The sequence below is a fragment of the Panthera pardus genome, unplaced genomic scaffold, assembly GCF_024362965.1.
Source record: "Panthera pardus isolate Hobbes unplaced genomic scaffold, ASM2436296v1 HiC_scaffold_17, whole genome shotgun sequence".
NCBI classification, from domain to species: domain Eukaryota; kingdom Metazoa; phylum Chordata; class Mammalia; order Carnivora; family Felidae; genus Panthera; species Panthera pardus.
In genome coordinates, this window is record NW_026526732.1 from 56760538 (window position 1) to 56775280 (window position 14743).

The window sequence follows — 14743 nt, forward strand, 5'->3', positions numbered from 1 at the left end:
GGCATTCCCAACCTGCACTTTTTCAACACCACACCTTTCATTATATCCATCCTTTGACCATTGTTGAAAATTCCACACAAACTGCCATCTTGAAATGGATACAGAAGGGCTGGGAAGGGAGAAGCATTGCACAGATCAAAGATATGTCCGCAAGGTGATGGCAAAATTCAAAATAAACTTTCTTCCATCAAGTTTTCCTTGAATATTTTCCAAACAGAAGTTTTTATTCCTCCCATGAGTTTCTAAAGCACTTGTTTTGTAATTTTTGCAAGCCAATTAGCACTTCCATCCTTTTCAAACTTAAATACATTGACAATGGACTAGGATTTAGGCAAAACCATAGGGTAAACATGAGACCTTTCGTAAGTTATCAATTTTACTTAGGTATTTGAGAGATTAAACAAAAATTGAAAAAGTGTTTTGATGTTAAATGTGGCTATATATACATAAAAGTGATTACTTTGCATAATATTTTCAGATAAAATACTTAGCAGACAGCTTTAAATTTGATCCTAAGCTTCCCTAAGTTATACGTCTTGTATGAGGTGAAGAGGATGTAGATGGGCAGGTTTAACATGCTTCTGGTTTAGTAAGGTCTTGGTGAATCTGAAGGCATCACACACACCTCCACTGCTATTACTATATAGAGCTTGAAGTTTTTTTAAATGGGTGGTTACTTTTATAAGGAAACAAGAAGCCTACTGGAAGGAAAAGATTTTTCAAGGTCTTATTTTTTTTCAAGGCTCCAGGTTTGGAAAAATGTACTGGTAGCCTGGGATGTTCCTAAGAAAGTCTAGGTGGCAGGGGAGAGCTACAAGTATCCTGGTGGACAGCTCTATAAAACAGGAGTGGCTTCTGCACTAAGTGTCAGAGGTCCTCCTTGAGACATCAGCTTGGTCTTTATATCCCAACTAGTAAGACACCTTGGGAAAAAAATAGTGGGACTGAAAGACATCACAAATTCTTCTGCCAGTGTCAACTCCAGACTACAGTCCTTCGTAAAATAAAAAGGGGAACACTGAAGGTCTGAGTGGGTCCTTTGTTACTCTCCTGCTGCAAGTTCTCTCTACTCTTGCTGTAGGAGAGTCGCCTATGTCTACTTAAAGTCTGATACATGGTCAAACTAAGGCATTGACTTGAAAAGGAAGAAGTAGAGGACTATGACAATAGTAGCAGAGACTTTTAAAAATTATGTTAACTGCACTTTCCAACCCAGTTCTTCCCCTTTGTCCTAAACACAACCAGCACACCTGGTTATAATCTCTGTATTTAGCTGCAGAAGTTCAATAATGATGACGATGATGATGAAAATAGATAACGTAGATATGTGTGTATGTACACACAAACATTGTGTTCTTATATGTTTCTCATTTAATATTAAGGAAAATTACAATCCTTTGGGGCAAAACACCTCCTCCAGTATTTTTCTTCTAATGCTCCAGAGCATGTAAAGTAGGCTTCTACACACTGTGGGTGGATACTCAAGGAAATTTATGAACTAATTGATGAAGTTACTGCAGGGAATGCCATCATTTGCTTTGCTCTTCCAGGAAATAAGAACTTGATTTTTATGAATACCAATAAAAAGATGCTTCTCTGGGTTTCAAAACATTATTTTCTTCACTAACACATTCATATTCTCAAAACATAATTCTCTAAATTCAATGAGAAGTAACCAAAGGTAAAAGGTTTATTGCATGAAACAATTTTTTTATGCAGGAATTCAATTTTGCTGTAAAAGCTATAAAAGACCTCAATCTGTGTCAACACTGAGATGGATACAATTTAGCATTTTTTTGTGTGTGTGTTGATGCAGTCATTATCAGAATTCAAGGCATGCTTTAATTTCCTTGGAGTACAGAGAATGCAGGAATAGGGAGCGAGATGTGCCCTGCTGGAGAAGAAACAAATACATATATGTGCACATTTTACGCTGGGTTTTCAAGGAAAATTGTTGGTTTAGGTAGCAATGGTCTCTCATTGCAGGGCAACTCTATTCAGGCCAGCGTTCACAGAATCACAAGCTTGTGCCAAAACATTTTGTTTCATGAAGCACTTTGGACTTTGGTCATAATGAGGATCTGTGAATCTGACAAGGTCAGTAAAGGTTATCAATAAAGACCCAGAGTCTACAAATCAATCCTAGCCAACTGAGTTACAGGACTGCTATAATAAGAGTACCAGCATCAGCAGAATTACAACCAACAAAGAAAAATAATGACTTTCTCAATCTGAGTTCAGAAAGTGGCCAGCTTATTAACAGGCAGCAATAGAACCAGCCTGCATGGACTGTGATTTCTAAGACTTCTTAGAAATGCCCAGTTTGTTTTATTCTTTATTTCTTACTATGAGATTCACAGTATAAATTAATCTCATTTGAGTTTTTTCCTATCAACTTTCCCCCTTATTATTCCTATTCTGTTCATGTAATTCTAATTCCTAGCTGTAATAAGAAAAATAACTTATGTCCAATAAGTTATTATTTGTAATGATAACCAACCAAAGAGATGAAATGGAAATCAGCACTCACCAATATGCCATGCTCCTTTAATGAACATTTAAATATACATTGTAGATTTCATACTACATTGAAATTATTAAACTTGTCACATCTCTCTATTATTTCTTAGCAGATAAGAATAAACCAACGAATATGAAAAATCCACAACTAACATCATCGTCAATGGGGAAAAACTGAGAGCCTTTCCCCTAAGATCAGGAACAAGACAAGGGTGTCTACTCTCACCACTTCTATTAAACATAGTATTAGAAGTCCTAGGCACAGCAAACAGACAACAAAAGGAAATAAAAGGTATCCAAATCAGTAAGGAAGAACTAAAACTTCCACTATTTGCAAATGACATGATACCATGTATAGAGAAAACCCAAAAGACTTCATCCAAAAATGGCTAGAACTGATAAATGAATTCAGTAAAGTATCAGGATACAAAATCAATTCACATAAATCTGTTGCATTTCTATATACCAATAATGAAACATCTGTATGAGAAATTAAGAAAAGAATCCCATTTACAGTTGTACCAAAAATAATAAGATACCTAGGAATAAACCTAACCAAAGAGATGAAAGACCCGTACTCTGAAAACTCTAAAACACTGATGAAAGAAATTGAAGACAACCCAAAGAAATGGAAAGATCCATGCTCATGGATTGGAAGAACAAATTTTGTTTAAATGTCTATACCGCCCAAAGCAATCTACCCATGTAATGCAATCCCTATCAAAACAGCAACAGCATATTTCACAGAACTGGAAGAAACAATCCTAAAATTTGCATGGCGGTGCCTGTCTGGCTCAGTTGGGCCTTGATCTTAGGGTTGCGAGTCTGAGCCCCATGTTGGGCATAGAAATTACTTAAAAACAAAATCTTTTTAAAAATGTTAAAATTTGTATGGAACTACAAAAGACCCTGAATAGCCAAAGCAATCTTGAAAAAGAAAAGCTAAGTTAAGGCATCACAATCTAGACTTCAAGTTATATTACAAAGTTGTAGCAATCAAAACAGTATGGTACTAGCACAAAAATAGACACGTAAATCAATGGAGCAGAGTAGAGGACACAGAAATGGACCCTCAACTCTATGGTCACCTGATCTTCGATGAAGCAGGAAAGAGTATCCAATGGAAATTCCAAAAAGACATTCATTTCAACAAATGAAGTTGGGAAAACTTGAGAGCTACAAGCAAAAGAATGAAACTGGACCACTGTCTTATATCATACACAAAAATAAACTCAAAATGTATTAAAGACCTAAATGTGACATGTGAAACCATAAAAATCCTAGCAGAAAGCACAGACAGTAATTTCACTGACATTGGCCATAGCAACTTTTTTCTAGGCTAGATCCCCTGAGGTAAGGGAAACAAAAGCAAAAATAAACTATTGGAACTACATCAGAATAAAAACCTTCTTCACAGCAAAGGAAACAATCAACAAAACTAAAAAGCAGCCTATGGAATGGGAGAAGATATTTGCAAATGACATATCCAATAAAGGGTTAGTATCCAAAATACCCAAAGTACTTATAAAACAACACCCAAAAAACCAAATAATCCAATTAAAAAATGAGCAGAAGACACGAACAGACATTTCTCCAAAAAAGACATACAGATGGCCAACAGACACATGAAAAGATGCTTAACATCATTCATCGCCAGGGAAATGCAAATCAAAACACCATGAGATATCCCCTCACACCTCTCGGAATGCCTAAAATCAAACCCAGAAAGACAAGTGTTGGTGGAGATGTAGAGAAAAAGGAATCCTCTTACACTGTTGGTAGGAATGTAAACTGGTGCAGCCACTCTGGAAAATAGTACAGGGGTTCTTCAAAAAGTTAAAAATAGAACTACCCCAGGATCCAACGATCACACTACTGGGTATTTACCTAAGGAATATAAAAACAGTAATTAAAAGGGATACATGCACCCCTATGTTTATATGCACCCCTGTTATTTACAATAGCCAAGATATGGAAGCAGCCCAAGTGTCCACTGATTGATGAATGGATCAAGAAGATGTGATATATATGTATATAAAAGAATGAAATCTTGCCATTTGCAACAACATGGATAGAGCTAGAGAATATTAATGCTAAGTGAAATAAGTCAATCAGACAAAGACAGATACCATATGATTTCACACATATGTGGAATTTAAGAAATGAAACAAAGGAGCAAAGAGAAAAAAAAGAGGGAGATGAATCAAGAAAGAGACTCAACTACAGAGAACAAATTGATGGTTACCAGAAGGAAGGTGAGTGGGTGATGGGTGAAATACGTGATGGGGATTAAGGAGCGCACTTGTCATGATGAGTACTGGGTGATTAAAATAAAAACTTTTAAAAAAAGAATAAACCAGTTATTTTTAAAATGTTTACTGTTTGGGGCACCTGGGTGGCTCAGTCATTAAATGTCTTACTTTGGCTCAGGTCATGATCTCACGGTTCGTGAGTTCAAGCCGCGCATCGGGCTCTGTGCTGACAGCCCAGAGCCTGGAGCCTGCTTTGGATTCTGTGTTTCCCTCTCTCTCTGCCCCTCCGCCACTCATGCTCTGACTCTCTCTCAAAAATAAACATTTGAAAAAAATTTTTTTAATTTTAATGTTTATTTTTGAGAGAGAGAGAGGCAGAAACAGAGCATGAGCAGTGGAGCGGCTTTATTTCTACTTTATTAACAGTTAGTTGTTGAATTTTGATTAGATGCATCCAAGTGTCATCACTATGAAAATGTCCAGATAGTGGACTGACCATGATTTTGGTTAAACTAATACAAGAAAATGACATTTAAAAGCCTAAAGAATTTGGTAAAGAATGAACAAGATATGATTATCAGGGTCAGTATTACATCTCCACTATTATGGTAGACATGGTTTAAACATGTCTCCTTTTTAGAAAAGTCATTCTTTATTTTCCTCTTAGATAAGATTTCTTTTATATTTAAGTAATTTTCATTCCTTTTTGAATATGGTGAATAAGGCACCATCTTAATATCACCTTCTGGCTTTTTATTCCCTGCCCTTTGCAAGCTGGCTCCTTAGGAACAGTGGGGTTTTTATATAATTACTATAAAGTTAAAATTGAATATTTAATATTTAAAATATTAAAATCGAATATTTTAGATCATGTACAATGTTTGAAGGTCTAAATAAATATTTGAAACATAAAACAAAACAAGAAATAAAACAGAGGCACCTGGCTGGCTCAGTCAGTAGAGCATGTGACTCCTAATCTCAGCGTTGTAAATTTGAGTCCCACGTTAGGGGTAGAGATTACTTAAAAATAAAAAATTCTTAAACAAAAAATAGATAAAAAAACATGAGGAAGAAAACATTCCAAATCCCAATCTCTGAGAAACTCTGATATAGGTCTTCTATATTTATCAATTAGTACAATGTTTAAAATATAGTTAGATAACAGGTGCACTTGTATGTAACTACCTAAAGCAAGAGTGGGTTAAGTGTCCAACTCTTGGTTTCTGCTCAGGCCATGATCTCGAGGTTCGTGGGATCAAGCCCCGTGTCTGGCTCTGGGCTGTCACCACAAAGCCTGCTCGGGATTCTCTCTCTCCCTCTCTCTTTGTCCCTTCCTCCCTCTCTCTCTCTCTCTCTCTCTCTCTCTCTCAATAAATAAACTTTAAAAAATCTTGAAAAGAAAATATACTTAGATACAAAAAGAACTCTCAAACAAAAAAATTAGTACAAAAACATGAATTTCTTGAATTTCTTCTCATGAAAATAAAGTTGAAAAGTAGTTTGTACTACCAAATCACTAGTGCTATATATTGCAAAAATGAAGCAAGACATTTTAATTGAGTAAGCAGCGACTCAATGATAATGTGGTGAGCAAAGCAGATAGATTCCTGGTTCCCACTGGGCTCATATGTTGTAGCACAGAGGTCAGGGAGGCAGCAGCAGACAATTAAAATTTTAAAAAAACACATATTTTTATAATGTGATAAATGAATAAATGTTATGAAGAAACCTAAACCAGGGTCGGGCATAGAGGAAAGCAGGGGCCATTTCAGGTCTGGTGATCAGGAGAGGGCTCTGTGAGAACAGACCTAAGAGTAAGGCAGGAGCTGTGCGAGGACATGGGAAAGAAAAGCGCAGATACAGGGAAAGGGAAGGGCAGAGGCCATTCATTTCTGCATGCAGCATACCTGATTCTTAGCAACTATGGTGCAATCGGATCTGCACTATGGATTCTCCAAATACAGCAAAACCTTGGTTTGCTAGCATAATTCATTACAGAAACAAGCTTGTAATGCAAAGCACTTGTATATCAAAGCGAATTTCCCCATAAGAAATCATAGAAACTCGGATGATTCGTTCCACAACTCAAAAACATTCATATAAAAATGATTAAAATACTGTAATGTAACATAAAATAATAAATGAAATACAAAATATAAGGAAAAATAAACCTGCACTTACCTTTGAAAACCCTTGTGGCTGGTGTGAGGGAGATGAGAGGAGGTTTATTGTGTAGGATGACTTTCGCTATCACTGGCACAATCACTGCTATCTATTGGCTCAATGGAACCTTTTTCTTTTTGTGCAACTTTAACAAGGAACCTATCCAATGACCTAGAATGAAATCATACACCATGATTAAGTGGGATTTATTCCAGTAATGTAAGGATGGTTCACCATTTGCAAATCAATCAACGTGCTACATCACATTAACAAAATGAAAAGTAAAAATCATAAATATAGAAAAAGAATTTCATAAAAGTCAACATCCATTTGTGATAAAACCCTCAACAAAATGGGTATAGAGGAAACATACCTCAACAAAATAAAGGCTATATGTGACAAGCCCATGCCTAACATTATACTCAACAATGAAAAGCTTTTAGCTTAGAAAAGGAACAAGACAAGAATGCCTACTGTTGCCACTTTTATTCAACATACTATTGGAAGCTTTACCGAGAGCAAGTAGGCAAGAGAAAGAAACAAAAGTTACCCTAATCAGAAAGGAAGAAGTAAAACTGTCACTATTTGGGGCATCTGGGTGGCTCAGTCGGTTAAACATCTGACTTTGGCTCAGGTCATGATCTCGTGGTTCGTGAGTTCAAGCCCTGCCTCTGGCTCTGTGCTGATGGCTCAGAACCTGGAGCCTGCTTCGGATTCTGTGTCTCCCTCTCTCTCTCTGCCCCTCCCCCTGCTTATACTCTGTCTCTCTCTCTCTCTCTCTCTCAAAAATAAGTAAACATTAAAAAAAAACTGTCGGGGCGCCTGGGTGACTCAGTCGGCTATGTGTCTGACTTCAGCTCAGGTCATGATCTCACAGTTCGTGAGTTCAAGCCCCGTGTCAGGCTCTGTGCTGACAGCTTGGAGCCTGGAGCCTGCTTTGGATTCTGTGTCTCCCTCTCTCTCTTGGCCCCTCCCCAACTCATGCTCACACTCTGTCTCTGTCAAAAATAAATAAACTTAAAAATAAGTTTTTTTTAAAAATACCTGTCACTGTTTGCAGGTCACAGGATATTATATATAAAAAAAAAACTCTAAAGATTCCACAAAAAACTATTAGAACTAATAAATGAATTCATTAAAGTTGCAGGATACAAAATCAATATATAAAACTCTGTTGTATTTATACATTAATAACAAAATATTAGAAAGAGAAATTAAGAAAACAATCCCACTTACAACTGAATCAAAATGAATAAAATAACTAGGTACATATTTAACCAAAGAGGTGAAAGACCTCTATACACTGAAAACTATAAGACATTAATGAAAGAAACTGAAAAAGACACAAATAAATAGAAAGAAAATCTATGCTTATGAATTAGAAGAATGAATATGTTAAAATGTCCATACCACCCAAAGCAATGTACAAATATAGTGCAATTTCTATCAAAGTCCCAATGGCATTTTTCACAGAAATAGAATGTATAATCCTAAAATTTGTATGAAACTACAAAAGACCGTGAATATGATCTTGAAAAATCTTGGGAAAAAAAAAGAACAAAGCTAGAGGCATCATGATTTCAAACTATCTTACAAGGTTATAGTAATAAAAACAGTATGGTATTGGCCTAAAACCAGACAAGTGGATCAGTGAAACAAAATAGAGAGCCCAGAAATAAGCCCACATACCTATGGTCAATTAATTTATAACAAAGGAGCCAAGAATATACTATTGTATTGGGAAAACTGGACTGCCACATACAAAAGAATTAAACTGGACCACTTTTTTATACCATACACAACAATTAAGACCTGAAACCATAAAACTCCTAGAAGAAAGCAGAGGCAGTAAGCTCCTTGACATTCTTGGCAGTGACTTTTTGGATTTGTAACCAAAAGCAAAGGCAACAAAAGCAAAAATAAAACAGTGGGACTAGATGAAACTAAAAAATCAATAACAGAACTACCATATGATCCAGAAATTTCACTTCTGAGTATTTATCTGAAGGCAATGAAAACACCAAAATATCTATGTTCCCCCATGTTTACTGCAGCATTATTTACAATAGCCAAGACATAGAAGCTACCTAAGTATGGATGCATACAGAAACTGTGGTGTATGTATACACACACAGGATTGTTCTTCCGTTACTGCTCAAGGTATCTTTCCACACTGCCATATATCATCACTCCAGTTTTATGGGTGGAAAAACTCGCTTGTAGGAAGAGTAGACAGACATGAAATGTACATGTATATATACATTCATATATACATACATGTGCACACACATACATAATGGAATATCAGTCAGCCCTTAAGACAGAAGAAAATCCTGCCATTTGTGACCACAGAGATGGAGGGCATTACGCTAAGTGAAATAAATCAAAGAAAGGCAAATACCATATGATCTCACCCATATGTAGAACCTAAAAAAAACCAAAACCAAAAACAAAAACGCCAAATTTATAGATATAAGAAAACAGATTGATGGTCACCAGAGGCAGGGGTGGAAAGGGTGGGAGAAATGGGTGAAACTGGTCAAAATGTACGTACAAACTTCTGCTTATAAAATAATTGTCATGGGCATGTCTTATACAGCATAATGACCATGGTTAATGAGACTGTATTGTATATGTGAAAGTTGCTAAAAAAGTAGATCTTAAAAGTTCTCATCACAAGAAAAAAATCTGTATCTATGTGTGTTAATAATATTAACTAGACTTATTATGGCAATCATTTCACAATATATACAAATATCAAATCATTATGCTGTACACCTGAACTTAATATAATCTTATGTGTCAATTATATCTCAATTTTTAAAAAACTAAGGAAATTTGAATAAAATATATTGGTTTTCATTAATAATAGTATATCACATTGGCTCATTAATTCTGATAAATATACCATACTATCATAAGATGTTAACATTAAGGGAAACTAGGTGTGGGGTATATAGGAACTCTCTATACTATCTTTGCAACTTTTCTATAAACCTAAATCTATTCAAAAATAAGTTTATTTAAAAAGAAGTTGAAGAAAGTTTGCTCTTCTGATGAGTTAAACTGGGGCTTGTGATCTCCAGCTTCTGACTGATAGGGATTCCCCTTCTTCCATCCCGCACTGGTCTTTATAAATGGAAAAGCACTGGGTTTTTTTATTTGATCACTGTTTTTTAACTTTTGACCTTTAATTCTGAGTCTGTGGTCTGCTTTTCCTACAAATCAGTTTCTCCATCTATAAAACTGGACAGATGATAGATGGCAGTATGGTAAGACACCTTGAGCAATACCGAAAAAGCAATCCTGTGTTTGGGTATGTTAACCTATAAAAATGGGTTCTTACCAACACAGCCAAACATCTCTAACAGTGACAGGCAAATTGGCTGTCACTTATCTTCACGTGAAAGTCAAAATGGACCTGCTGGTGGATCGTTCCTTCAGAAGGCCTCATTAAACTCACCTTTAAAAAAGGAACGACCCTACCATACTGGCAATTTCTGAGACTTCTAGACAATGCTGGTACTTTATAAGACAGGCTAACAAGAAACTCTTGCAGAGCCCTATCAGGGTATCACTGGCTCATCTCTGAAGCACAAAACATTTCATCTCAGATGTTGTCAGAAAAGGTGAGTGGAAATATTCATCAAGTGACAATGAGAAAAAAAATGTTACACTAAAACTAAGAACTTTTTAAAAGAGTCTCTTTGTTTTTCTGCCTTGATGTAGCTTTACACATGGATTTATCTTTCATAAAAGAGGAAAGCACACAATCAATGACAGAAATGAAAAGTCATGCTGTCTACTTTTATCTCATTAGGAAACTATTTTCAGTGTTGTTTTGGCACCGCTAACATATGTTGAAATGGATTTGAATAATAAAGGTAAGATCTTTAGGAGACATCCTATTTTTATACTGAGGAATTTGGCTATCACACCAAGGTGTGTGTGTGTGTGTGTGTGTGTGTGTGTGTATGTGTGTGTGTGTGTGTGTAATGAAGAGCAGTTATGACAGGGTCAGAAACCCATAAATTAACCTGAGATGATGCATTGGCAAAAATAGACCTATATACATGTAAGCTTTCACTATTGGAGATGTTCACAACAAAATGGCCGGAAGTGTACACAAATGTCAGGAGGAATTAACACCATTTTCACCTGTAAGTTATCACCGTTTTGCTCTCTAGCGCCTAAACACTTTTCGTGTCTGGGGAATTCCCCTCCTTACAAGTTCAGGTCACAGGTGAAGGCCACCTCCCAGCATCCCAGCTAAAACTGCCAGATCATCACTCTCACAGCGTCATTTGCAGACACCTGCCCCAGACACTCTGTCCCCTTGACAGGGGACACGGAGAAGCAGGAACAGTAGGGTATTTTCTCCAGCAGCGGCAAGAGGAGTATTAGGGGCACCCAGTGTGGAGGGGCTGAGGGGCTGCAGTGGCCTGACACCAGGGTCGCAGCGTTCTGTCCAATTTACACTCTGCAAGTCCATGTTCAGGGAACCAGTGGAAGTGTCCTCACTGGAACGACTTTGTAGTTTAATTTTAGGTGGCTAGGATACAGATGAATTGGGCTACCTGATTTCAACGGGGATACCAGAATCCAGCCCCCTTGGTGCTTCTGTGAGTTACCCCATACTCTCCCAATAAATTTCTTTTCTATTTAAGTCAAGGCGAGTTGGTTTATGTTTCTTGCAACAGCATCCTAACCGACAAGGGAACAGCTGCAGGCAATAGATTCCCAGAGAAATAGGGCTGAATCTGAGATTGATTACTTGGCCTGGTCAAGGTAAAAGGCAATAACAATTCAGCCATGATTGAAAGATTGGGGAGGGGGTGCTGGGCAACTGTGATGTCTCAGAAACTGCAGAGGTGAAACAATGCATTTCCTCGGTTCCCCCAGGGTCATGAGGGGGCACTCATGAAGTGCCCATTGAGTGGTATTGCCATAGATCAGTTTCTCAGCTTCAGCACTATTGACATTTGGGGCTGGATCATTCTTTATTGTGAGGGCTGTCCCGTGTGTGCATTGTAGGGTGTTTGGGAGCATCCTGGCTCTGCCCACAAGATGCCAGTAGTACCCCTTCCCACAGCTGTGACAAATAAAAATGTCTCCTGACATTGCCAAATGTCCCTTCAGGGGCAAAATCGTCCCCAGTTGAGAACCACCATCATAAAAGAGCATGAAAAAGTGGATGAATTAGGGGATGTTGGGGTGGACAGCTTGCTAAAGGAGAGTGACAATCCATAATTCTTAAATTCTTAGTTCAAGGGATGGAGAGAAGACCAGGGATGCCATCTGACTTTGTCAAAAACTCCTTTACTAGTTACAGCTGCCAGGCTATGAGAGCCAAAGGCCAATCTCACACTTGAGCCTTGCTCTGCCATGTGGCTTCCACCCCAGCAAAGCCAGTAGTGCCCAGAATGCTGCAAACAGGAAGCCATTTGGAACCTGAGGCAAGCTTCTTTTGAAGGACTTGCCTTCCCTGTTTCTGGGGGTGGGGGGAGCCCACAGACAGCCTTTAGCTGCCAGCCCTCTCTTGGAATTGCCTCAGCTGAAGAGGGTTTGCCTAAGGTCGTGTCCCCTTCCAGGGGAAGTCCACATCCCATGACTGATGACACAGGGCTATAGATGTCCAGCTCCCTCACATCCCTCACATCAATCCACACTTTGTGTATTTAGCTGAGGAAGCCTTGACTGAGATTGCACTGCAGTCAGAGGTTAGCTGCTAAACTGGGCTCTCTGGAGAAGGGGGAAGCCCTGATTTATAACATTTGCCAATTTCCAAGCACACAAGTTCCAACATACCACTTGTCAGCCCAACTTCTCTCTCAGCCCCTTCCTACTTTCTTCCCTTCTCATCTAGAGGTGGTGATGCCAAGACCACGCCCTGTGTAAACTCTTGGACTCCAACCTCTGTCTCAGAGTCTGCTTCCAAGGAAATTCAACCTGGAACAAATGGCAACTCAGGAAGGTGGTGGACCCCCAGAAGGGAGAATAAGCTCCCATCAGAGAAAAGAGTTCACTGTTCAAACCATCAAGAGCCTTATTCATCACAGTAAGTTTTTTGGCACTGATTGCATAGGCAATGGGGAGATAGGGAAAGTTTTATCTAGGGCACTAACAACTTCTGATATATATTTGGGAAGGTTGTTCTGGAAGCAGAACACAGAATTAAATGGAGTGGCAAAAGACTGTTACAATAATCCACTTGGGACGGTGACAATGGGGATGGAGAGGAAAGCCAACAATAAATTGGGATGATTTAATAACTAATTAGATGTGATGGTGGGAAAGGGAGAAAGGAGTCAGAGTAAGGTTACTACTAGTTTGGGAGACTAGTTGGACTAGATCATGGCAGGTAATTTTAGGAAGGGGATACATTTCCAGCATGTTGAAATAAAGGTATGCCCACATGGATCATCAGGATGGAGATATTCAGAAAGGGTATATATATATATATATATATATATATATATATATGCAATATAAACATATGTGTTATCTACTATAACATATCATATTACTTAATATTCATACACTGACTATCCCGAAACAAAGCTATATAAATACATACATTATAGCAGGATAAAAACAAATAAATGGATGAAAAACTCAGGTGAAAAGAATTAAGAGAGAGGTGAGGTTAATACACAAAAGTCAACAGACAGACCCTAAACAACAACTATAGATAGGCCACCAACTCTGCCCTGAACCTCCCAGTTGCAAAGTAGAGGGAAGTACAATTAAGCATATATTTCATTGAGACCCTAGGTTAAAAGCAAGTAAGCAAGTCCAGAGAACCACCCATTCCCAGGTATTGAGATTCAATGGGAAGCATCTTCCAGGACTAACCATCAGTTGGAGGCTTATAAGTAGATATGGAGATGTGGGAGTCAGGGGGTGTGGGTGGTGGTGATAACTGTAGGCACAAGGAGAGTGTATAACAGAAGGAAAAGGTCCAAGGATGGATCCCTAGGAACACTGACATTTAAGAGAAAAGCTGGAGAACCAGGGAAATGGAAAGAACAGAGAAAATTAAGCTCCCCAAGAAATCTCAGATATACAAATTGTAGATACAGAGTTTGAGAGTACTCACAAGTGTGTCTTATAATGTTACTGTTTTTCAATGACAATAGAAATCTTAGTCTTGAAACATACCAATAATAGCCTTCAAACGTTTGCCTGGGGTGGGGGTGGGAGAACACAACAGTCTCTTATCTTTTAGAAAATACAAATAAAAGCCACTGTCAAAACATAACCCAAAATGCAAAGGAATATTAGATTATATCAGTGAGGTCATGGTTATTATGATATGACTAAAGTAATGTAACAGGCAGTAGCAGAATTTCTCTATGACTTAAATAATAGTTTCTAGCTTAATTCTAATTTTAAAGTAAAAATTATAGTTTATGTTCACTTCAGAAATAACTGAGTCTTCAGAAAAGATATACATTTTTGAACAAAAAGTTTCTCCTAACATACTGTTTTAAGACTATACAAGAGTTTTTTGTTTTTTGGTTTTTTTTTTTTTGGTTTTTGGTTTTTGGTTGTTTTTTTGTTTTGGTTTGGGGGGTGGCGGGGAGGGTTGCCTTGCAAATCAATTTCTGTCTATATCCTACCATAACAAAACAATCCCTAGATTTACCTGGGGATTAGCTGATAAATGAAATGAGGTAATCTCTGCCCTGAGGAAATTTGAGACCTGCCTGCTCTCAGAGAAGGAAAGTTCCAGAAAGCCAGCTCAAGAGGTCACTGCAGGTGCTGCTTTCCTTGAGGGGTTTGGGAAGAGATGAAATACTACAACA

General features: G+C 37.8%; 1 long non-coding RNA gene across 2 annotated transcripts in view; it reads right to left on the reverse strand.

The window, feature by feature from the left end:
* Nucleotides 1-14743, reverse strand: part of LOC109263476 (uncharacterized) — a 128509-nt gene that overhangs the window by 58539 nt on the left and 55227 nt on the right. For both annotated transcript variants that reach the window (XR_002078226.2, XR_008422937.1), the window contains one exon: nt 6954-7106. This is a non-coding gene — a long non-coding RNA (uncharacterized LOC109263476). The remainder of the gene's footprint in view (nt 1-6953; nt 7107-14743) is intronic.